Below are 26427 nucleotides of genomic sequence, written 5' to 3' on the forward strand. Positions count from 1 at the left end.
TTTAGATTGACCTGAAACATTATTTTTTGGGTTTCTTGGCCAAAAAAACCTGAAAAAAACTGTTGGTTTAACATAATGTTTTGTTTAGATTTTGGGCATTTAAAATGACTTTTAATAAAAGCAAAGGAAATTTGGAAATGTCATTCACAAAACCACCACCGGAGGAGGCATTTCCCCTTCTAATACTCTATAGCCCCATGGTTACAGTGCTCACCTGGGGTGTGAGAGATCTGTGTTCAAATTCTCGCTCTCTCTGATTTAGAGGAGGACTTGAACTTGGGTTTCCCACATCCCATCTGAGAACCCTTACCATGGGGGACACTACTTCCTCCTCCACTGGCCAGTGGTTTTATGAATGGTGCTTAAGTCTCTTTGAATCTAGCCCAAATTTTTGGGGGGGTTTGTGGTGGGATGTTCACCCCAGACCAGCATGGATGGGGCTAAAGGGGCACGAGAGGCCAATTAACCTTAGGCGGCACTGGCTGGGGAGCTCAAGGGCCATGAGACTGACTGAGAACAAAGCTCACCTGGGCAGTAAGGTCTGAGAGGGATAGATCTCAACTGCTGGTTCAAGGGTCCCTGGACTGGAACCCAGTGAAGAGGATGGGCTCGAGTTCCCCTACACACTAATGCGGGAGTAGTGCAGTCAGTACAGTGGAGATGGAGACTGCCTGAGATTTTGAGGAAGGAGACTCTAATAATATCCCAGAAGGAGAGGACAATGATGACTTGGCCGGAGGGCTAAGCCACAAAGGAGAGGCACTACACTCTGGACTAGCAGGAGGGCAGCCGCAGAGTGAGTGACTGGGAAAAAGGGGCGAGCGACTGCCAGATGGGATGTGGACAGTGGCGAGCTAATTTCCTAGATGAGCCGCAAGGGGGTGCTGCCAAATGGTGAGCAGCAAACCCCGTGAAAGGGCTGGAGCTCTTTAGAACATTCATGTTGGTTGGCCTGAATCTGCATTTTTCAGTGAATAATCTATTAATCCAACAAGTTCTGCTGAGCTCTAGTCATGCCCCTCCTCCCTATCTTTATGTGTAGATGGGAGGGGAATCCTGAAACTTCTTTCCATTTTAACGTTGGATCACAGTTCTGAAAAGGTTGAGAACCATACTTTTGGAACAATATTTCTATTTATGCCTCTCCATGATATTTCTTGTATGATAAATTCAAAAATTAAAATAAAAACCTATGAAAGTTATAACATTAATTAATTCAATGAATTTCTGCAGCATTGATCTTTCATGTCTTGAACCATTTCTCTTGCAGAATGTAGAACTATGTATTTATCAGGCTAAAATGATGTTGAATTTCATAATAATTGCAAGATCCTGTCAGATTGCTGTGAAATGATGGCATTCCAATTCTTATTTTTATGTATTCTGGTAGACTCCACAATGTGCTAGGTACAGTCCATGCACACAGGAAGGGTCCCTGCCTCAAAAACTTTTCTGTATTGGCACCTGTGAATGATGATAGTTAATGGGTACTGTTTCCCTATGGACCTAGAGCTCCCACCATCCCTCATGTGAACCAAAAAGGTATATTTGATTGTTAGTTTATTGGCCAAAGTTCCCAAAAAAGTGTTGCTGCAAAGTAATGCTAAAAGAGAGACAATGCAGAATTACTCATGTACCTAGTTTTGCTCTGTAAGCAGTCTCTATCTAAGATCATGACACACTTTCATAGCCTATTTTTAAAGTAGAAAACAGTGTTTGTGACTGGCAAATGAAATTATAATGGAAACCACATGAAAGGGCATATATAATAGAATTCTGTAAAGGAACATGATTCACTTGATAGGTGCATAACTTCAATATGACATTAACATATGATTGGATAATACATAAAATGTAACCAACTGTAAAATTAAATGATTGATTGAAAAGTGTTACTTGCAACCTAGTATTGTCTCTGTTGAATAGGCCAAAACTGTTGTGACCTTTTGTACTTTGAAAATTTGGAGTGTATTGGGACATAATGGAATATGTAACTATCTAGATGATTGACCTCAGGGGTGACATCTCATTGTGATTGGTGGTGATAAGAGTATAGCTCACTGAAAATTATAGAATGAAGTAAACACGTAGGGTGTAAAAACCTATGAAATGATTACCAAGTTGGACCTAAGAAATGCTGTAACCTGGATTCCCAGGAAGGATGACTAGAGACTTTTCCTTTTTGTGCTTGTGCTGATTAATCCTAGATGTCTAATCTTTGATTAATAAAAAGCAATTGAGCATAACCATTTGATGTCTCATTAATTAATGAACTGAATACCCATTACAAAGTGTATATCCATATTTGTTAATAAAGTATAATTAATCAAGGTACGAAAAGGTAACAGTGACTGGTATGTGTTCTTGTCACTAGAAAATGGGTCAATATAAATAAAAGCAGAGAGGGATGGATGTTGAAAAGACTGAACCAGATGGGCTCAGACAAGTATTTTAAATTTTTAGGATACACACATAACTCACATTTTGTGGCTTGAGAGCCAGGGACATTTTCTCCTTCTAGTAAATCAGGTTTCTGCAAACTCTCTGTAGCAGTCTGGACCAATAGGTTCTTTTGTTTTGTATCATTTCACAAAGGTTAATCTCCAGATTTTCCCTGTCAGCAAACTTCCCAATGAGGATGGTATCAAATGAGTTATTCTGTAGCTCTTAATACTTTACACTATTTGGATAAGACAACAAATGATTCAACCAACGTATTGACAAATATTGACATATTAACAGGCCATGTTACTGACAGGTTCCAGATTAGGAAATGGAGACTTTGAAGAACTCGTTTATGGTACAGAATATCTCCTCTTCACCAGTCAGGAATCTGGACTCTCAAGCTCTAAGTAGTAATGCCCACTGGAACCTATATTTAATGTAATTAAGTGACACAGCACCCAAACTAGAATTTCCTGGATGGATTAAAGCTTTAAGTCCAAGGAATTCTAGTATGGGTGCTGTGTCACTTAATTACACTTTTTGGGGTGGGGGCAGGGAATTGATTAGGTTTTTTTGTGGTAATGTTTGGCTTACAGTGTTGATAGGCTCTGGTTACAGAGAAGAGAATTGTGCTATGTATGTAAACCTGTGTCCTGTCATCTATAATATGACTAGAACGCATTGTACAAGTGATGAATATTAGGAGCTAGGAGGAAACTTTTTCTTAGTGGCAGGTTATCGCATAACAGCCTACTGACTGATCTATTTTTGCACCTTCCTCTGTAATATAAGGCCCTGGCCACTGTAGATGACAGGATAAGAACATAAAAATGGCCACACAAGGTCAGACCAATGGTCCATTCGGCCCAGTATCCTGTCTTTTGACAATGGCTAATGCCAGGTGCTTCGGACGAAATGAACAGAACAGGCAATTATCAAGTGATCCATCCCCTGTCGTCCAGTCCCAGCATCTGACAGTTAGAGGCTTAGCCATCTTGGTTAATAGCCATTGATAGACCTATTCTCCATGAACGTATCTAATGTTTTTTAACCCACTTATTCTTTTGACCTCCACAACATCCCCTGGCAATGAGTTCCACAGGTTTATTGGGTGTTGTATGAAGAAGTATTTCCTTATATTTTAAATCTGCTGCCTCTTAATTTCATTAGGTGACCCTGGGTACTTGTGTTACATGAAGGGGTAAATAACACTTCCTTATTCACCTCTTCTACACCATTCATGATTTTGTAGACCTCTATCATATCCTCACCCCTTAGTTATCTCTTTTCTAAACAGAACATTCCAGTCTTTTTCATCTCTTCTCATATGGAAGCTGTTCCATACCCCTAATCTTTTTTCCCTTTTGCCCTTCGCTTTACTTTTTCCATTTCTAATGTATCTTTTTTCAGATGAGGCGACCAGAACAGCACACAGTATGCAAGGTGTGGCTGTACCATGGAATTATATAGTGGCATTGTGATATTTTCTGTCTTATTATCTATTCCTTTCCTAATGATTCACAACATTGTGTAATTGCCAGGATGTGGTGTTACGTTAACTATCCTCCAGTCATCTGGTAGAGGCTGATTTAAACAGGAGGCTACATACCACAATTTTGCAATTTCATATTTGAGTTCCTTCAGAACACTTGGGTGAATACTATCTGGTTCCGTTGATTTATTATTATTTAATTTATTGTTTTGTTCCAAAACTTCCTCTATTGACACCTTAAACTGGGGCAGTTCCTCAGATCTGTCACCTAAAAAACATGGCTCAGGTTTGAGAATCTCCCTCACATCCTCTGCACTGAAGAATGATGCAAGGAATTTATTTAGCTTCTCAGCAATGGCCTTTTCTATTCCATGCTGGAATAGATGGGCCATTGCTCTAATCAAATATCACAGTTCCTGTGCTTTCTGAGTGGTTAGAAACCACACTGAGCAGTGTGCACAATAAATACCCAAATTACCAGATTTGGAGATTTGTTTCAGATTCAAACCTTAGTCCAGATCCATAGAAAGGTTCACTGAGAATGACAATACTTTTGAAGGACACTGACCCCAGTTTTGAATAAAGCTTGGCCAGCTTATGATTTTTCAGTGAAATCCATACTTTTTAATGGTTTGAACACCAAACCTGCTTTAAATAAATGGGATAGTGGTGGAAATGACAGAGATCTCTCATTGGCTTGGTTCTCAGGTGGCATTTGAGCAAAATGCACTAGTAAATGTCATTCCAGAATCCTGATGCTACAATAAACTGAAGATAACCTTGTAGTAAAATGCAAATTACTTTCACTTTTAGATAAGTAGCAGTTTCTTAAAATCTGGGGTCACTTGGTTAATAGATTGAAATAAACATATATTTTATATATTTCTGCTAAAGTAACAGTCCCCGTACAAACATCAGCGATCAAGAACATAGGTAAATAGAGCACTTTCTGGATGATTTCAGTTCTATTAAAATGATAACACTGGCACAGATATAATCCTGGTTCTCTTATATGTTTCATGCCATTTAAGTCAATCCGCTAATTTCCCTCAAATCAGTTTTTTGAAAATTAGGAAAAAGTTATTTTTAGTGCAGATAAAACCAAACACAGATTAAAATGCATTTGGTATCATTTTATGAAATGTCACGCTTCTGGGATGAGCAAAATAGCTACAGTTTTAACTAGTTTTGAATGCTGTGTGTGGTAGAACACAGCAGAGCAGACTTTTTGTGTATCCAAAATGTGAAACAGGATTGCAGCATTTTGTGGCATATGGCAGGGATAGCCATTACAAACGGGATAAGAAAGCCCCACTTAGGTTTAAAAAAAAATTGGTCAAGTGAAAACCAAGGATATGGCATCCATTTCTCTGTATTAACATGTATGTGACAAACTGCTTGAAACCCTTCTTGTATGGATCCTAATCTCTAGGTCAGTGGTTCTCAACCTTTTTTTTTTGCAGACCACTTGAAAATTGCTGAGGGTCTCGGCAGACCACTTAATGATCTTTCCAAATGTTGTTTGTACCATTAGATAACTATTGTAAAACACTTTGGATAAAAGGGCTATATTAAAAAAAACTTAATTACAATTAATGTTTTTTTGTTCTACAAAGAAAAGCACACAACTCCTATTTTAATATCAGTAGTCTTACCTTTCTAGTGAGATGGATGTGCCTTCTGTCCTACACCACGGCAGCCCCTGAGCTGGGGCTGAGAAGGAGGGGGTTCTATTCCCAGCCACAGAGCTGAGGCTGACAAGGAGGGCCGTCTCTCCCCAGCAGCCGCAGACTTGGAACTGGGGAAAGTCGCCTCTTTCTCTGACCACCACAGCCCTGCACGTCCCAGATTCCTCCCACCCCCCCTTCTCACCCTACTGCCCCCTCCCACCATCCCATATTCCCCCCGCAAGGCCACTACCTCACCTTACATGTGCATCTTCTCCAGGGTCCAAGCACCTAATTAGTGGAGCCCTGCCTAGGCATGGACCAGGGACCCTATTGTGCTAAGCATTGTATAAACACAGAACAGAAATATGTCTCTGCTCCCCAAAGATTGTGTTTGTCAAGGGCGGAGAACAGAAATGTTGCAGTAATTGAGTCTCAAGATGAGAGCTTGGATGAGAGTTTTAGAGTGGTCCCTCAGCACAAACTTCACGTACTTGAGCCGATGATTGTCCCGGTTAAAAGATAGTCTGTGAAAATGTGATGAATAAGAGAACCTGTTCTATTGGGCAGTGTCATAAATGTAAAGGGAAGGGTAAACCCCTTTAAAATCCCTCCTGGCCAGGGGAAAGCTCCTCTCACCTGTAAAGGGTTAAGAAGCTAAAGGTAACCTTGCTGGCACCTGACCAAAATGACCAATGAGGAGACAAGATACTTTCAAAAGCTGGGAGGAGGGAGAGAAACAAAGGGTCTGTGTCTGTCTGTATGCTGGTTTCTGCCAGGGATAGACCAGGAATGGAGCCTTAGAACTTTTAGTAAGTAATCTAGCTAGGTATGTGTTAGATTATGATTTCTTTAAATGGCTGAGAAAAGAATTGTGCTGAATAGAATAACTATTTCTGTCTGTGTATCTTTTTTGTAACTTAAGGTTTTGCCTAGAGGGGTTCTCTATGTTTTTGAATCTAATTACCCTGTAAGATATCTACCATCCTGATTTTACAGGGGGGATTTCTTTATTTCTATTTACTTCTATTTTTTATTAAAAGTCTTCTTGTAAAACACTGAATGCTTTTTCATTGTTCTCAGATCCAAGGGTTTGGGTCTGTGGTCACCTATGCAAATTGGTGAGGCTTTTTATCCAACATTTCCCAGGAAAGGGGGGGTGCAAGTGTTGGGAGGATTGTTCATTGTTCTTAAGATCCAAGGGTCTGGGTCTGTAGTCACCTCGGCAAATTGGTGAGGCTTTTTACCAAACCTTGTCCAGGAAGTGGGGTGCAAGGTTTTGGGAAGTATTTTGGGGGGAAGGACGCGTCCAAACAGCTCTTCCCCAGTAACCAGTATTAGTTTGGTGGTGGTAGCAGCCAGTCCAAGGATAACGGGTGTAATATTTTGTACCTTGGGGAAGTTTTGACCTAAGCTGGTAAAGATAAGCTTAGGAGGTTTTTCATGCAGGTCCCCACATCTGTACCCTAGAGTTCAGAGTGGGGGAGGAACCTTGACAGGCAGCTAGAACAAAATGCCTTGAACCAACAAACTTTTTCTAAATCTGCCTCTAGGCACAGAGCTAACCATTGGCTGAACACTGATTGATTATGAGTTCAGAGAATGAAGTTGTGGAAACCTTCCACAGCCAGATGTGCACAGCAACATACTCGTGTGCACATGTGAACATTTAAAAACTTCGTTTGGATAGCATTTCAATATTAGAATTTGGCCCTGTCTCCAAACACCAGTTTTGATTCAGCAAAAAATTGTGTGGTCTTCTAATAGCACAAAAATCATGAGTGCACATTATATACATTAGAGAGACAAGGTGGGTGCGGTAATATCTTTTATTGCACTATCTTCCGTTGGTGAAGACACAAGTTTTCGAGCTACACAGAGCTCTTCTTCAGGTCTGGGAAAGGTACACAGTTTTACAGCTAAATACAAAGTGGAACAGATTGTTTAGCATAAGTAGTTAACACACATTCTAAGAGATCATTCAAAGTGACATGTCCCATTAACTTCAGTCATAGAACAAAAAAGGTGGGGTTGTGGGTTACAGATTGTTGTAATAAGCCATACATTTAGTGTGTTTATTAAGACCAGGCTTTTTAGTGTCTAGCAAAGTTATGAATTTAAGCTCCCAGGCTTGTCTTTTGAAGCTCCCAGGCTTGACAAAGCCCTGGCTGGGATGATTTAGTTGGGGATTGGTCCTGCTTTGAGCAGGGGGTTGGACTAGATGACCTCCTGAGGTCCCTTCCAACCCTGATATTCTATGTTCTATGACTCTATGAAGGTGTTGTGCCAGTTTTCTTTGAGGATGAGAACTGAGAGGTCCGATATGGAGTAACTGCTTTCTGAAAAGTGTTCAGTCATAGGTGATATGGTGTTTTTGTCTTTTTTCTTTTTTCTGTGGGAGTTCATTTGAGAGCATAGTGATTGTCTGGTTTCACCTACATTTGATAGCATAGTGATTGTCTGGTTTCAGCCACATAGTTATTAGGTCATTTAGTGCACTGGATGAGGTATGCCACATGTTGTGATAGGCATATATAGAATCCATGGATCTTGAAAAATATGTTGTGGGGGGGGGTATTGATCATCATAGCAGTGGAGATATGTCTGTAAATTTTGCATTTGTTGTTATGGCAGGGTCTGATGCTGCTTTGAGTTGATTGGTGCTGTTCTGTGGGGAGCTTGCTTCTGATGATGAGCTTGGAGAGTTTGGGGGTTGTCTGAAGGCCAGAAGTGGGGGTTCAGGAAAGGTTTCTTTCAGAATGTGGTCCCCATCAAGTATTGATTGCAATTGTTTAATGATACTCCATGTGGGTTTCAGTATGGGGTAGTAGCTGACAATTAGGGATATGCGGTTGGAGTTTTCCCCACTCCCTGTATTGAAGCAGGTTCTCTTGGGGTATTTGGGTGGCCCATTCCATGATGCGATCTTCTTCTCTGGTGGAGTTTCCTTGTTTGGTGAAGGTGGTTTTAAGTGTATTAAGGTGTGTATTCCACATGTTCTCCTCTGTTGTATCAGAGTGCCTAGCTATGGATAACAGATTGTTTTGTGTTTGGGATGGTTACTGGATCTGTGAGGTAAGTATGATGATCTGTGGGTTTCTTGTATACAGTTGTCTGTATGGTTCCATTGCTGAAGCTGATCATGGTTTCCAGAAATTTGATGCTAGGTCAGGAGTGTTCTAGAAAGAGTTTGATGAATGGGTGCTGGTGGTTGAAGCTGTGGTGGAAATCTGAAAGAGTTTAGGTCATCCGTCTATAGGATGAAACTAGCATCAATGTATCTCAGGTATATAATTAGTTTTGTGGTGCATTTGTCCAGAAATTCTTCCTCAAGGTGGCCCATGAAGAGGTTGGCATACTGGGGAGCCATCTTATTACCCATGGCTGTTCCCATGGTTTGAACAAAGTGTTTTGTCATTGAATGTAAAGTTGTTATGGGTGAGGATTAAATGGATGGTTTGGCGATGTGTTTGGGGTGAATATCTGAGGGTTGTCCATTGTATTGTAGATATTTGAGGTAGGCAGCAATGCAGTCATTGTGATGGATGTTGGTGTAGAGGGAATTGACATCCATAGTGGCAAGGATGGTGTTCTGGTTGTTAAGGTTGCAGAGTTGCTGGAGGAAGTCAGCTGTGTCTTAGAGGAAGCTGGCTGTTGCTGTGGTGAGTGATTTGAAGATGATTTCAGTAAATCCTCATATTCCTTCAATAAGAGTGCCATGGCCAGATATGATGTGTCTGCCTGGGTTCCCTTATTTGTATATCTTGGGAAGCATGTGCACGGTCCTTGGGGTGCAGGTGGGGGCTCATGGGGGATGAGGTTATAGAGTTTCTTTTGGAGTTGTTTGGGGAAGGATTTGGTGATATCCTTAAATTCTTGGGTGAATTGTGGTGTGGTATCTTCTTTGAGTTCTTTATAGTAGATAGCATTGGGGAGATGTCAGTTGGCCTAGTTGACATAGTCATCACAGTTGAGAACTATGATGGCATGCCCTTTGTTTACAGCTTTGATCACTATCTAGTGGTTGCATTTTCAGGGACTATATAGATGTGATGTTTGTTAAGGATTTCACAGTCAATTTCCTGAAGCAATCAATGTAATGGTCAAATGTGTGGTTTTGCCCATGTAACAATGCTGCCTCTGGCAGGACACAACTGAGAGTATCAGTTCAGGACAAATTGCTTAGAGCAGGGCAGTTACAGCCCAAAGCTGGAGTTCCTTTACTATTAAGGCATGCCAAACCAGCCAAACAGAAGACTTTGGTTTTACCCCACTTCTAGCTAACAAGCAATTGCCTTGTATCACCACCAGCACCACTCCTTATGGGGACAAATGGTTCTGAAAACCGATACCCCAGTAAAAGAAAAATGGTTCTCCTGATTCCAAAGAACCAAGCCCCAGACCAGGTCGATATACAAGTCAGATCTTACCCACAAATCGCAATGTTGCCAATCCTTTAGAATCTAAAATCTAAAGGTTTGTTCATAAAAAGCAATATAGATGAGAGCTAAAATTGGTTAAATGGAATCAATTACATACAGTAATGGCAAAGTTCTTGGTTCAGGCTTGTAGCAGTGATGAAATAAACTGCAGGTTCAAAGCAAGCCTCTGGAGTACATCCACAACTTGGATGGGTCATTCAGTCTTTTGTTCAGAGCTTCAGTTTGTAGCAAAGTTCCTCCAGAGGTAAGAAGCAGGATTGAAGACAAAATGGAGATGATGCAGCTGCCTTTCATAGTGCTTTTGCCATGTGGCTTGTGCTTCCTTTGTTCCAAACACAAGCTACCTAGCACATGGCATGGAAAGACCTTAGAGTTCTGTCCCTAGGCATATCCCTGCATGCCTTTCTGAGTCACAAGGTGTAACTGCCTTCTGTCAATGAGTCAGTTGTATAGCTGATGGTCCTTAATGGGTCGTCAAGCAGGCTAAGCAGTGCTGATGCCAAATTGTCTCAGGTGTCACCCAAAAATGATACATGCAGGCAGATAGCATAATCATAACATCAAATCATAACCTTTTCATGGACACCTTAGTGACCTCCTTTGTACAAGATTTGGTGCCACTATAGGACCTTGATTGCAACAATGATCTATACGGTCACAGTTAAGAACATAACATAAGAATGGCCATACTGGATCAGACCAAAGGACCATCCAGCCCAGTATCCTGTCTGCTGACAGTGGCTAATGCTAGGTGCCCCAGAGGGAGTGAACCTAACAGGTAATGATCAAGTGATCTCTCTCCTGCCATCCATCTCCACCCTCTGACAAACAGAGGCTAGGAACACGATTCCTTACCCATCCTGGCTAATAGTCATTAATAGACTTAACCTCCATGAATTTATCTAGTTCTCTTTTAAACCCTGTTATAGTCCTAGCCTTCACAACCTCCTCAGGCAAGTTCATATTAATAACATCACAGCCCATTGTGGCATGTCCAGTCAGATTAGTCTTTTTTCTTATGACTATCAGTGGAGACATGGTAATTGTGGGTGGTGTCATGATTTTGGAAATAAGTCTTTGAGGTGAAGTCAGTGAAAGAATTCTTCGAGTTCTCTGCATGTTAATAAGGGATCAGGTTCTGTGGTGGGGCAGAAGTTGTCTTTTGGAGAGTACAGATCATTTAGCTCTGCTTAGGGGGAGTCTTGATAAATTGATGATTTTGGGGTCTTGTGTACTGTCCATGTGTTGGGTCCTGGTGGCATGGTTTCTCCTGGAGGTGGTGTTCTGTGGGTTGTGGAGATGTTGTAGTTGTTTCCATTTTTTGTTTTTGTGTTGGATGGCTATCATCAGGGTTTTTGATAGCTGTTTTGGGTTTCTTGCCTGATCTCCAGGTAGTTTTCCTGTTTTTCCCTTCCAGTGTGTGGGAGTTTGTGAAGTGCAGGAGGTGATTCCTCAGTTTTTTGGAAGTCCTTCTGCTGAGCTATTCAGTGTATCTGGAGTTCTATGTAGTGATCAGAGGATTATAGATGGTGAGTCCTTTGGGAATGATGTTTTGTTTCTTGCATTTGCTCGGGAAGTAGATACCACTGTTATGTTGTGCTTCCTTTTTCTTTGTGCTGTGGAGTTTTCATTTCAGAAAGCCAAATTTGATGTCTTCCATTGCTGTTTGCAGTACATAAGATGGCCATACTGGGTCTGACCAAAGGTCCATCTAGCTCAGTATCCTGTCTTCCGGCAATGGCCAATGCCAGGTGCCCCAGAGGGAATGAACAGAACAGGTAATAATCAAGTGCTACTTCCTGTCACCCATTCCCAGCTTCTGACAGTGTTGGTGTAGCTGTGTTGGTCCCAGGATATTAGAGAAATAAGGTGGGTGAGATAATATCTTTTATTTGACCAACTTCTGTTGGTGAACAAGATAAACTTTTGAGCTACACAGAGCTCTTCATCAGGTCTGGGAAACTTAGTATGTCACAGCTAAATACAATGTGGAATAGATTGTTTATCATAAGTAGTTAACATGTATTCTAAGGGGCTATTCAAGGTCAGTGTCCCATTAACACCTCTGCAGTCATAGGACAAAAAGGAGGTTAGTGGGTTACAGATTGTCGTAATAAACTGTAAATCCAGTGTATTTATTAAGATCATGATTTTTAGTGTCTAGCTAAGGGCTTGTCTACATTACCTGATGGATCGACGGGCAGCGATCGATCCAGCGAGGGTCAATTTATCGGGGGTCTAGTCTAGATGTGATAAATCAACTGCCGAGCACTCTCTCGTTGACTCCGGTACTCCATCAGGTTGAGAGGCACAGGCGGAGTTGATGGGAGAGCGTCAGTTGTTGACTTACCGCAGTGAAGACACTGCGGTAGGTAGATCGAAGTATGTCAACTTCAACTAAGTTGCGTAACTTAGATCGATCCATCCCCCCCAGTGTAGATCAGGCCTAAGTTATGAATGTAAGCTCCCAAACTCATCTTTTGAAGGTATTGTGTAGGTTCCCTTTGAGAATGGGGACTGAGAGGTTAGATATGGAGTGATTGTTTTGTCAAAACTGTTCATCCAATTTATCAAGACCTGACTGGAGCTGAATTATCTGTACTCTCTAAGAGACTGAAATTCTACCCCACCACAGAACCTGGTACCCTACTAACAGGTGGAGAGCTCAAATAATTGGTTACACTGATGCTGTCTCAGATAACTTATTCCTGTATTTTAGTTGTTTCATAGTTTACGAATGATGTGTAATTTATGTGTAATTTAAGGCCAACACTTCTTTGAACACTTGTGATAAATCATAGCACCTCACTGAAGTTAATATATTTGTGTGTATTACATTGTTAAAACATTACTACTTTGTGATCATAGACTTTAAGGTCAGAATGGACCATCATAATCATCTAGTCTGACCTCCTGCACATTGCAGGCCATAGAACCTCACTCACCCACTCCTGTAATAGACCCCTAATCTCTGGTTGAGTTATTGAAGTCTCAAATCATTGTTTAAAGACTTCAAGTTATAGAGAATCCTCCATTTACACTAGTTTAAACCTTCAAGTGACCTGTACCCCATGCTGCAGAAGAAGACAAACACCCTCAGGGTCTCTGTCAATCTAACACAGAGGAAAATTCCTTCCTGACCCCGAATATGGTGATCAGTTTGACCCTGAGCATATGGGCAAGACCAAGCAGTCACACACCTGGGAAAGAATTCTCTGTAGTAACTCAGAGCCCTCCCAATTTGATTATATGTTTTCAGTAGAAATCTGAAAGTTTCTAATGTGGAGACACTTGTAATTTCTACTGTGTGGTGTTTTGTCACAATATGTCAACTCATCCCATGTCATTCCACCATGAGAGAACAGAATGTGATAGAAAATGCCACAAAGGAATCTGGCCTGCTAGGACATATGGTTACATAAATGAGGACATGAAACCCTCATCAGCTCAAATATAGACAGTAGTAGAATAAGTGACTAAAGTAATTACTGTAATATATCCAGACTGACACATGCTGATATTCAATAGATTTTATAGGCATACATGTCTGTTTAAAAGGAAAACTTGAAATAATTTTGTTTTCAGTTGACAATTTTGTGTCAATGTCCTTTGATCCCTTCTGGTTTGCTATTAAGACTTACATGTAATTTTTATTACAACATTAATTGTTCCCTGTATTGGTGGAGTTGCTTAATGCATTCAGACAAATCTTTAAACTGAAAACTGGTTTGAGTAACTGAAAACCAAAGCATCTTCACAAAGTCTCACCAGCTGAAACACGAGGCTGTGAAAGCAATTTTTAGTAAAAGTTGGTAAATGCAAGAATATGCTTGCAAAGCTTTATCTTTCCTTGGTGAAAATGATGTTAGCTGTTATAGTTCTAGCTGAGTCTAAAGATGGCAATAATTGCACAATTGACTGGCAAAAATGCAATGGGTAGGCATCTCATCATTAAAAATATGTACCATTTTAATTTGGTAAATGTATCATTTGTCCAGTTTCACTTTCATTTGCCCTTGTATCAGGAAGAATTAGTGGGATAGATCATCAAGGTTCTGGTGAAGTCACCAATGTGCTACTTCAGTGTGCAAATGGGATTTAAAGCTGCGTTAATCAGACTGCTGAGAATTCCTTCACTGTGGGGGAATACTTGCTGGCATTAATAAATATTTATTCAGGAATCAAGCACAGGGTCAAAACAAACCCCCAAACTCTTGAGTTCTCATAATGCAATAAATCAGGGTTTTTCAAACTGCGGTCCCGTGGGGGTCCATGAGTAATGTTCAGGGCCGCTGGCCCCACTGATCAACTCCTCCCCCTCCCTCCCAGTGCCTCCTGCATGCCGTGGAACAGCTGTTCAGCGGTGTATAGGAGGCGCTGGGAGGAAGAGGGAGGAGTGAGGATGGGGTGTGCTCAGGGGAGAGGGCAGAAAGAGGCAGGGAAAAGGAGGGGAAGAAGTGGAGTGGGGGTGGGAAGAGTTGGGGCAGAAGTGGGGCTTTGGGGGAAGGGGTGGAGTTGGGGCAGGGCCTGGGGCTGAGTGGGTGGCTTAGGGGTCCGCAAACAATTTTAAATCAAAATGGGTGTCCTTGGGTTGCTAAAGTTTGAGAACCACTGCAATTAATAAATAAGAGGCAGCAGACATCATGTTAATTGAATATTGGAGTTCTATTATACCAAGATTGTACTGTGCTATAAAATAAATATAATATTTAGGTCATCAGTAAAATACTTTTAATAGATCACAGTACCTCATGTACATATGTACACTTGAGGAGTGCATACTGCACACAAAAACTGCCTTGAATCTAAATATCCTACGGAAACATCCAATAATTAAATATCTGGAGGTACTGCAGAAAATGAGATGCAATACAACTCAAATATATGTATAACTTAATCAGTGCAAACATAATTGAAATGACAATTTAAGATGAAATATAGAGTGATGTGAATACTAATATTGATAGAAATGGGGCCATATATTGTGGTACACCAACATATGTAAATCCTGCTGTGATTGCAAGCTATGATTAATTGGAAAAAAGATGATTTTTCAAATTTACTGGACCCTAAGCAGTGTGGGAAGGGTAAGGTTTTGAGAGGATTTGTTAATCGCTGGAAGTGCAAATTTGAAAAAGGCATGTTAACTCATAAGTTACTGGCTTGCCTCGATGTAAAAAAAAAGTATTAGTGCCAAGCTGGTAACAGAATCACATTGATTCTTACCACTGATCTACCTCGGAACTCCTGAGGAATATCTGAAAGTGTATCCTGATCTATAAATAATGGATATTAAGAATGGGTTGTTGCCTAGAATTAAATCATGTACTTTCCAGCAACCCACAGCTACTTCCCCATAAATAGTTGGGCTTGATGCAGGGTATTAGGCAGGACTAAGAGAAAATAATGTTCTCAGTCCCACCACACCATGGAGCAGAAGTAACAGACCTACTCCAAGGTCTTTACTGTCATACGTTATAGCACAATCTGGCTGCTGAGAGTGTCTTCCTTGTGAGTATGCTGCAGTCTCTGTATTTCAGGAACAGAGTGAGATCAGGGATAAAATGTTGAAACCACAACTCATTTATATATGTAACAAGATGGTGCCTGCGGGGTCTGAGCATACAGACCTTGAGTGGGCCTGCATTATGTAGGAGACCCCTTGCAATGAGTATGCTTGACTCATTTTAAACTGACAGCCCATTGGGTTGCCAATATTGGCTGGCCATATTCCTGCAGGTTTCATAACATGACATAATCTTTCTTTAAAGATTAATCTTTAATTCCTGGAGACTCCAGAACAATCTGGGAGGGTTGAGAACCCTACTTGCCCAACTCCTTGTCAGGACTGCCTAGAAACCTGCTGCTGTTGTATATAATTAGAATCCATATATATACCTGAGCAATATTGGCCTGGGGGTTATGGACTCTTTGCACAAGCTCCTCTAATTCAGCCCTTAGTACAGTGGAACCAGACCAATTCTGCTGCAATGGAGCACTCTGCAGCCATGTATCAGGGACAAAATTGGTTATTAATCAGTATATAGGGAGTCTTGCTGAATCAGCTTTCGGTGAAAGGGTGCTCTTTTAAAAATGCAGAATATAAAATGTTCTTTCTAAATAGAACAGCAAAGAATAAGTTTCAGGGGGTAGCCGTGCTAGTCTGTATCCACAAAAACTACAAGGAGTCCAGTGGCACCTTAAAGACAAACAGATTTATTTGGGCATAAGCTTTCGTGGGTAAAAAACCCCACTTCTTCAGATGCAAGAATAAGTTGTAGCTCAGCAAAGGTTTGACAGGTGAATGTTAGGCATTTTCTGTGCCTCCCATGTTTTCTAGCCAGCGACACTAATCTGGCATCACTTACACACTGAATCTTACATTTTATCTAATTTAAGAGCTGTGTTGTGCATTCAAATTACACACCGTTTAAAAGGGTGTGCCTCAAAGACTTTTTCCTTTCCAACATAATGGGAATGATGCGTCACCTAAAAAAAGGATGTGAACTGAATAAAATGGACTATATTTGCTCAGAGGAATAAGTTACTGTATATTTCTGTTGTCCTCTTGAATCTTGATGCATTTTCAAACATTAAAACACAAGTGAAATTTGACTCTGAGCTCCATTCAGGATGGATTCAACCGGGGTGAAAGTGAGCCCGTACAGCATACTGGTAAGAAGCTGGTACCGGCCAGTACGCAGCCCACGTTAACATCACTTTAACGTCACTGCCCCTTTTGCATCCCCTGTTGGCAGCCCTGTCGGTATGGTCCCTACCAGCAGGGCTGCTGTCAGGGGGAAGGGGCAGCAACATTAAAGCGCTGCCATGGCAAAGGACCCTCCTTAAAGCGCTGTCCCAGCAGCGCTTTAACGTTATTGCCCGTTTTGCCCTCCCCCTGGGCTGCTGACGGAGGGGGGAGGTGGAGGGGGGCAAAAGGGGCAGCTGCCTGGGGCCAGCGATTTAAAAGGGGATGGGGCTTCCAGCTGCTGCTACTGCAGCAGTGGCTGGAGCCCTGGGCCCTTTTAAATTGCCGTTGGAGCCACAGGCAGCGGGGGACCAGGCAACGTGGATGGGCTGGCAGGGGGAGGCTGACTCCTGCCAGCCCCGCCCCTTCTGGGGCCCGTAGCCGGTCCCCGTACCAGTAAGAATTTAATATTACTTTCACCCCTGGATTCAATTAATGATTTTGATCCTCTCTCCTAGGACCTAGTACAATGGAGTTATGATCCATGCCTAGGGCTCCTAGATGATACGGTAATACAAATAATAATAATATCTGTGTATAGCCCACAGGTGTGCATGGCAAATAAAGAAATCCCTGCTCTAGCTGTGCCCCCTTTCTCCCAGATAACATCCCCTTTGCAATGGGCTGGGAGGTGAGGCACAAAGGAACCACTACTCCTGTCCTCTGCCACTTAAAGGTTTATTCACATAAGGAGAAACCTCATAGGGCTGGATCTATTGGCTCTCTGGCTGTTCATGCTGATGGAGCAGCACCAAGCAGCCAGAACAGGGGCCAGGATTGAGAGATACTAAAGAATTCAAACCCACCTTTCAAATGTATGGTGTATTTTGCTCAGATTTTAGACAGTCTGCTAAAAGGAACTAAAACACAAATGAATCTTAATTTTGTCCTGTTTTTCAATACCATTCTAGGAATGGTATTATACTCTAGTTAAAAATCAGTTTTTCCCTTTTTAAAAATTAACCTGTATTTTTGGGAGATTTACAATTTACTCATAAATATTAGTTTTGGGACAGGAAAATTGACCACTTTAAACAGATATTCAGAGGAATCAGTTGGGGTATATAGTTAGAAGTCATTACAACAAAACAAAAAAATGTAGCCATTTCATTTTGTATCAGATTGTTTTTACACAAGCATCCAACATGTCTCCTTTACATAAGTGGTTCTCCAGCTTTATCCTTCTGTAGCCAGCTCAAGGAAGAGAATCTCTTATGAACCCCATTCTTCTTCTGTGTGCTCCAGTGCCCTGCTCTTTGGTTTACAAAAAGATTTAATTCTGTGGACCACCAGGAAGGGTTTTGTAAGTAGTGAGGGGTTGCACAACAAGGGGACTGAAGATGGCGCACATTTAATTTCCCAGTAGAGTGATGGAAAATAATATGGCTGGTTTTCTGTGTTTTGTGTTTCTGATAAAAAAAAACATTTTTTTTGCTTAAAAAAACCCCCAAAATTTTAAATGGTTTTCAAAAAAATTCACAAAATTGAAAATTGTGAAACTTAAAATCCTTCCCCACACTTTTTCCCCCATTTCCCCCCTATTTATTACTGAGTACAATAAAATGACTGTTCCCTCCCCCCGCCCCCACTTTCCTTTTACTGCTATAACTCTTTAAAAGTTGAGAATCTGGAAAAATGACAGAGTGGAAAAAGGAAAACAGAGAAAGTGTGTAAAAGTGTGTATGGGGAAATACACACTTTCCTTTCCCTCCCCCATCGTTTGTTCCATTGTATTCCATAGCAAAAAGCAGGGGACAAGGGGATAAACCCTCAAAAATACAGTGGAAAATATTTTCAGATTGTTTGTTTTGATGACAAACTGAACCTTTTATGTTTTTAAAAACAGCAGCTTTTCCTTTAAAAAAAATGTTTCAGAAATTGTTCAAACCTGAAACTTGTTGGGGGGAAAGTAGGGAAAACAAAAACCCAGTTGTACCAAAATACAGAAAAAGGTTTGACTTAGGCCTGGTCTAAGTCAAAGTTAGATCAATGTAACCTGCCTTGAATCAACTTCATTGTACGTGTCTACACTTAAATTTGTCTTCCACTCATGTAAACTTTCTATTGTGGAGACATAATAAGACCAAATCCCCAAAAAGCACTGTGCCATAGTCTACGTATTGAGGCTGATGCAGCACAAATGTAGACATTGCATTACCTAAGCCGACTTTAACAGTCCTCCAGCAGCTGACCCACAATGTTTGACACTGACCACTTTGCTTACAACTGTGAAATCTACTGCCTCCCTTTGCAGTCCATGGAGAACTCCAGTACAGGACCTCTCTATACCCCCTCAACATTCCAGGTGGCATCAGAGGCCACATCCCTACCCTTACCACTATACGCTGGGGGGGCGTGAAGGGCAACTCAGCTTGACATACACTGATGTGTGAAATCCACAGTTGAAGTATGTAGTGAAGCTAAAATAGACATGAATGTTCCTTCCCCTTCTTTAAGCACAGTTCCATACATTTATTAAGGTTTTAATGTATTTGCTTTTAACTTGCCTAGAATTTTTTTAAGTGTTTTCATTACTCAGTAAAACAATATTGTTTGGAAAATAATTCATCTTTATTAGTTCCCAACAGATGTTGCAGAATGCCTGGCAGTAGTGAAAGTACATGGTGACACAACTCATGGATCAGTGACAAACACAATGCAATAATCATAAATGTACACAATGCACCCCCAACATTAATAGGTGACTGGTCAGTGTTATATTCATAGATGTACACTGAGTACCACATAATTCTCAACAGGCCCAAGTAGAGCACAGTACATCACGATGCATTATTGTGTCTCATTGTTAAAGTGCTTTTTCAGATATTCCCAGAGCTATATAGCACCACATTGAGCTCTTCTGATAGCCCTTGTGTCTGGCTGTTCAAACTCAGCAGACAGCTGCTCCACCTCCACCCTCCATCCTAGTGGCAACTTTTCCCCCTTGCTTCACAGATATTATGCTGTGAATATCCCACAACAAATTTTGATTTTATGGAAACTGTATTTTTCATAATGGAAAACCATTCTGACAGAAAATTCCTGACCATCTCTACAAATGAGAAAAGGTCTTCTTTCATAGAAATCTTAGAATACTATTTTTTAAATTTTATTTGATCTGTGTAGAAATTCTGATGGTTAGTAAAGTGTTCTGCATTTAACAGAAACCTGGCTCCATTTTCTAAGCAACATTGATAGCCTTTATTCAAAATTACCACTCGGAAGAAAAATTGCTGATTACTTATTCTCCAGAGAAATGAATCATAAACATTGTTGGCACTTACAACTTCACAATTAAATTAAGCGCACAGCATGGAGTCATATCTTTATATATAAAAAAAGAAAAAAGGTAAAAATCTGGCAGGAGTCACAGAGGCCGTAAAGATGCTCTTTATTGCTCTAAACACAGTCAGAAATAAAATAAGATTCATTATACATGTATAAGGATGTGGCGAATGAAAGGCCTAATCATTTCTGTATTGGGACCTGATATTGCTCCCTGAGCAGTCAGTGGAAGAATTCGCATTGAGTGCAATGGGAACAGGATGTCACCCCATTGTCTCTAATTCTTATTAACACCGTAAAATTCAGGCCTGTTAACAGAATACTATGTACTTGCCTGCATTTTGCATAATGTATTAGCACATAAATATATCTAGATTGCTTATAGTTTTATATTTTCATAGTTTATGATAGCAGTAACACTCTCTGGGTTGAGCATTTCTTGGACTTTGGTGGGTTATGGTCTGACTTAATCTTTTCTAGCTAGTCTCCAATGGTGTGGAGAGACTTCCACTGGGCTTTGGATCAGACTCTAATTGCCAGGAATTACTTTCCTTGCTCTTTGTTATTACTTAACTGTTTAAACTGTCCTACAAAGTGGATTAAAGTCTGAATATCCTATTTGTTTGTTTGCATTGGGAGATCTAGGAGTACCATTTCTGCTAAAATGAAACTTTTGCTCATGTGGAATATAAAGGAGCAGAACTCCAAGCCCTGCCCCCTGCCCTTTCATGGAGCTGCGTCTCCATCCTTCCTCGACTGTAGCAGCAGCCCTGTCATAGGACGGGGCTGGGGGCTGTACAGAGGCTGGAAGAGCTGCCAGCATTCTGCTCCTTTCCCTGCGGCCCCTCCCAGTGGGAAAAGGAGCAGAGCCCCCCGCCCTGCCCCCCAGCCCTCTCCTCTGGTGGGGCTGCTGTTGTCTTTCTGGTACGCCATACCGGCTGTAAATAGCTTGCTGGTATGGCATACCGGGGTATAACGACTTACTTGCACTGCTGACTAGTGTATGCAGAAGCTTGGGAGGCGTGGAAGTGAGATGAGTGCTTGGTATATTTAATAAAAAATGCTGGTCTTTAAAACTCTGAACACAAATGGAGAAAATGAATATGGCACCTAGTGGGTGCATGTTGTATGGTGCTTAAGGGAAGCCATATTGCAGTGTGTGCCTGGGAAACAAATACATTGAAGTATAAAAATATATATGATATGAATATATCCTGTTGGTCCTGTGTTCTGTGTATATAAATGAAATACTCTTACAGAGGGCAAAATATTTAACAATACTCTTCTATTTTGGATTTGCTTGGGACACCTGGGACCGAACAAAGGCCAAAGCAGAGACTGAAGTAGATTAATCCAGACCTAGATATATTTGTTAGAAGAAATGTAAGCATAAATCAGAGAGACATATTTCCTGTTTAATGTTGTGATTTGAGAAGTCTCGGAGGGTGTCTTCACTGTAGTATTAGTCTGGGTCATCCAGACTTGGGTCTCAGCACCTAGGTTAGTCTAGGTCTGGATGCAAGCAGCCACGCTGCTGTGCCATACCTGAGTTACTGTCCTCACTGGTGCTGTTCATCCCTGTGTGTTAGGACATAGCCCATAGAATCATAGGCCTGCAAGGGGCCTCGAGAAGTCATCTAGTCCAGTCCCCTGCACTCATGGCGGGACTAAGTATTATCTAGACCAGTGGTTCTCAACTGTGGTCCGCCACTTGTTCAGGGAAAGCCCCTGGCATGCCCGGCCAGTTTGTTTACCTGCCGCATCTACAGGTTCGGCCAATCGTGGCTCCCACTGGCCACGGTTTGCTGTGCCTGGCCAATGGGGGCTGCGGGAAGCAGCACGGGCTGAGGGATGTGCTGGCCGCCCTTCCCGCAGCCCCCATTGGCCTAAAGTGGCGAATCGCGGCCAGTGGGAGCCGCGATCGGCCGAATCTGCAGACGCGGCAGGTAAACAAATCGGCCCGGCGCGCCGGGGCTTTCCCTGAACAAGTGGTGGACCACAGTTGAGAACTACTGATCTAGACCATTCCTGACAGGTGTTTGACTAACCTGATCTTCGAAATCTCCAATGATTGAGATTCCACAACCTCCTTAGGCAATTTATTCCAGTGTTTAACCACCTGGACAATTAGGTTTCCTAATGTCCAACCTAAACCTCCCTTGCTGCAATTTAAGCCCATTGCTTCTTGTCCTATCCTCAGAGGTTAAGAAGAACAATTCTTCTCCCTCCTCCTTGTAACAACCTTTTATGTACTTGAAAACTGTTATCAGGTCTCCTCTCAGTCTTTACTTTTCCAGACTAAATAAACCCAATTTTTTCAGTCTTCCTTCATCGGTCATGTTTTCTAGACCTTTAATCATTTTTGTTGTTCTTCTCTGGACTTTCTCTAATTTGTCCTCATCTTTCCTGAAATGTGGCACCCAGAACTACACACAATACTTCAGTTGAGGCCTAATCAGCGAGGAGTAGAGCGGAAGAATTACTTCTCGTGTCTTACTTACAACACTCCTGCTAATACATCCTAGAATGATGATCTTTTTTTTTGCAACAGAGTTACATTGTTGACTCATATTTAGCTTGCGGTCCACTCTGACCCGCAGATCCCTTTCCACAGTACTCCTTCCTTGGCAGTCACTTCCCAGTTTGTATGTGTGCAACTGATTGTTCCTTCCTAAATGGAGTACTATGCATTTGTCCTTATTGAATTTCATCTTATTTACTTCAGACAATTTCTCCAGTTTGTCCAGATCACTTTGAATTTTAATCCTATCCTCCCAAGCACTTGCAACCCCTCCCAGGTTGATATCGTCCACAAAGTTTATAAGTGTACTCTCTATGCCATTATCTAAACCATTGATGAAGATATTGAACAGAACCTGACCCAGAACTGATCCCTGCAGGACCCTACTCGTTATGCCCTTCCAGCATGACTGTGAACTACTGATAACTACTCTCTGGAAACAATTTTCCAACCAGTTTTGCACCCACCTTATAGTAGCTCCATCTAGGTTGCATTTCCATAGTTTGTTTATGAGAAAGTCATGCAAGACAATATCAAAAGCTTTACTAAAGTCAAGATATATCATGTCCCCCCATCCACAAGGCTTGTTACCCAGTCAAAGAAAGCTATCAGGTTGGTTTGACATGATTTGTTCTTGACAAATCCATGCTGACTGTTACTTATCATCTTATTATCTTCTAGATGTTTGCAAATTGATTGCTTAATTATTTGCTCCATTATCTTTCCGGATACAGAAGTTAAGCTGACTGGTCTGTAATTCTCTGGGTTGTTCTTATTTCCCTTTTTATAGATTGGCACTATATTTGCCCTTTTCCAGTCATCTGCAATCTCTCCCGTCTTCTATGACTTTTCAGAGATAATGGCTAATGGCTCAGATATTTCCTCAGTCAGCTACTTGAGTATTCTAGGATGCATTTCATCAGGCCCCGGTGACTTGAAGACATCTCACTTGTCTACATAATTTTTAACTAGTTCTTTTCCTATTTTAGCCTCTGATCCTACCGCATTTTCACTGACATTCACTATGTTAGATGTCCAATCGCCACCAACCTTCTTGGTGAAAACCGAAACAAAGAAGTCATTAAGCACCTCTGCCACTTCCACATTTTCTGTTATTATTTCCCCCCCCCTTTGAGTAATGGGCCTACCCTGTCCTTGTTCTTCTTCTTGCTTCTAATTTATTTGTAGAAAGAATGTTTTCTTGTTACCCTTTATGTGTCTAGCTAGTTTGATCTTGTTTTGTGCCTTAGCCTTTCTATTTTTCTGCCTACATACTTTTTTTTATTAATATATATTCATCCTTTTTAATTTGACCTAGTTTCCACTTTTTGTGGGACTCTTTTTTGATTTTTAGATCATTGAAGATCTCCTGGTTAAGCCATACTCTTGCCATACTTCCTATCTTTCCTATGCAGTGGGATTCTTGGCTCTTGTGCCCTTAATAATTTCTCTTTGAAAAACTGCCAACTGTCTTCAATTGTTTTTCCCCATAGGCTCGCTTCCCATGGGATCTTACCTACCAACTCCTTGAGTTTGCTAAAGTCTGCCTTCTTGAAATCCATTCTCTTTATTGTGCTGTTCTCCCTCCTATCATTCCTTAGAATCATGAACTCTGTCATTTCATGATCACTTTCACCTAAGACGCCTTCCACTTTGTGATTCTTTGTGCTGCAGTAAGATGAGCTACTCTGATTCTTTCCCAGTGAATTATGGCAGAACTTGTCTGTCATTCTGGGCACTTGGTGGTGGTGGTGGTGGTTGTGGGAAGGCACTGGAGGACTATCTGCACTTGAATGATTTAACCTGCATCCTCGCTGTATAGTGGCCAGGTTGAACCTCAGTGAAAGCAGAACCTGGGCTCTAACCCACACCCCCAGCTAAGTGAGCCAGCCTGAGTTGAAAGCACCATTTAACTCAAGGGAGATGTTTTTGTATGTGTGGGAGGAGGGTTAGGGGTGGTGCCCAAGTAAAAGCCTGGACCTATACTACAGAGTAGACCATCCTGATTTGTAACTGCTATCTATTTTTTACCAGTTTATTTTTTTACATAGATTAGGGGTTGTTTTTATTTTATGAGGGGTGCTGATTGAATAGATTCAACGGGGAAAAATTTAGTTTATATTTCACATCTGACTTTTAGTTCAGTTCTTAATTTTACCTACTGAGTTTAATATCTCAGCTGAGGAATGGCACCTCCAGCAGGACCCAATCCCACATTCCTTATGGAGGCAAAACTCCCATTGACTTTATCAAGAGTCTAGACAGTTTTGTTTGTATGAGGAATGCAGGATCCGGCTGTTTGTAACAAAACTGGGTATGCATGCAACTGTGATGGACTTAAAAATGACAACCCTACGGTATTGTTACAAAAACAAAAATAAGCCACTGGTCCAAAACATTACAGCTTGCAGTAGAGTTGCTGCAGAGCCCAATCCTGCAGTCTGTACTCAGGGCCGGATTAACTCTCCTGTGGGCCCGGGGTTATTAGATTTTGTGGGGCCCCTGGAAACAAGTCTTTTTCCTAATTTAAAACAAAATTATCACAATTATGGCATCGAGGCTATTAACGCTATAGTAAACTTGCATAAAGCTGTTCTGTGGTTACATTTCAGTCTTAAAACGTAGAATATAGTTAAGGTAATTCAAAATAGCCTACTCCTTACCTTAGAACAGCTGTTATATTTGTTTCTTTCTGGGAGGGAGTTTGGGTGGAGGAGGGCGTTCCAGGCTGGGGCAGAGTGTTGGGGTGCAGGTAAGGGGTGTGGGCTCTGGGAGGGAGTTTGGTGTAGGAGGGGATTCTGACCTGAGGCTGGGGGTTGGGGTGCAGGAGGGGGTGCGAGGTGCAGGCTCCAGCTGGGAGGCACTTACCACAGATGGCTCCTCCCAGCAGTGCAGCAGGGGTCAGGCAGGCTGCCTGCTTGCTGTGGCCCCTCACCGCTCCCAGAAGCGGCCAGCTGCTGCCATGTCTCTGTGCCCCCCTGGGAGAAGGGGGACAATGTGTCTCTGTGTGCTGCCCGCACCTGCAGGCATTGCCGCCGCAGCTCCCATTGTCCAGAAACCAGCCAATGGGAGCTACGGGGATGGTGCTGGGGGCGGGAGCAGCGTGCGGGGCCTCCTTCCGTACCCCACTAGGAGCTGCAGAGATGTTCCAGTGGCTGGCCACTTCTGGGAGTGGTGTGGGGCCACAGCATGCAGGCAGCCTGCCTGAGCCCAGCTGTACCAGGGCCCACGGCTGCAGCCCCTGAAGACCCTCCATTAATCCAGCCTGGTCTGTACTCAGGCAAAGCTTCTCCTGATACAAATGAGAATTTTGCCTGAATAAAGATTTCAGTATTTGACTCACAGGGTTTTGAGAATTATTATTATTATTTTCAGAGTAGCAGCTGTGTTAGTCTGTATTCGCAAAAAGAAAAGGAGTACTTGTGGCACCGTAGAGACTAACAAATTTATTTGAGCATAAGCTTTCGTGAGTGAGCTGTAGCTCACGAAAGCTTATGCTCAAATAAATTTGTTAGTCTCTAAGGTGCCACAAGTACTCCTTTTCTTCTTATTATTTTATTATTTATTTGTATTATAGTAGCACCTGATATCTCCAATCAAGGATCAGAGCCTCATTCTTCTAGGCCCTGTTCAGGTAAGTAGCAAGTAGCTGGTCCCTGCTCCAGAAAGCTCACAAACTAGGTTTATAACAAAATACCACAGGTACATGAAACAGCAAAATGGGAGTAGACGGGCAGGGTGATAGTAAAATGAGAATGTTTCACATAGTAACAATTAGCCATCTGCTGTTGTTATGGAATACTAGAATATAAAAGTGAAGTCAGTAT

General features: G+C 41.7%; 1 protein-coding gene across 1 annotated transcript in view; it reads right to left on the reverse strand.

Moving 5' to 3' along the window:
* Window positions 1-26427, reverse strand: part of GABRB1 (gamma-aminobutyric acid type A receptor subunit beta1) — a 261371-nt gene that overhangs the window by 114854 nt on the left and 120090 nt on the right. The window lies entirely within an intron of this gene.

The sequence above is a fragment of the Lepidochelys kempii genome, chromosome 4 (genome assembly GCF_965140285.1).
Source record: "Lepidochelys kempii isolate rLepKem1 chromosome 4, rLepKem1.hap1, whole genome shotgun sequence".
NCBI classification, from domain to species: Eukaryota; Metazoa; Chordata; order Testudines; family Cheloniidae; genus Lepidochelys; species Lepidochelys kempii.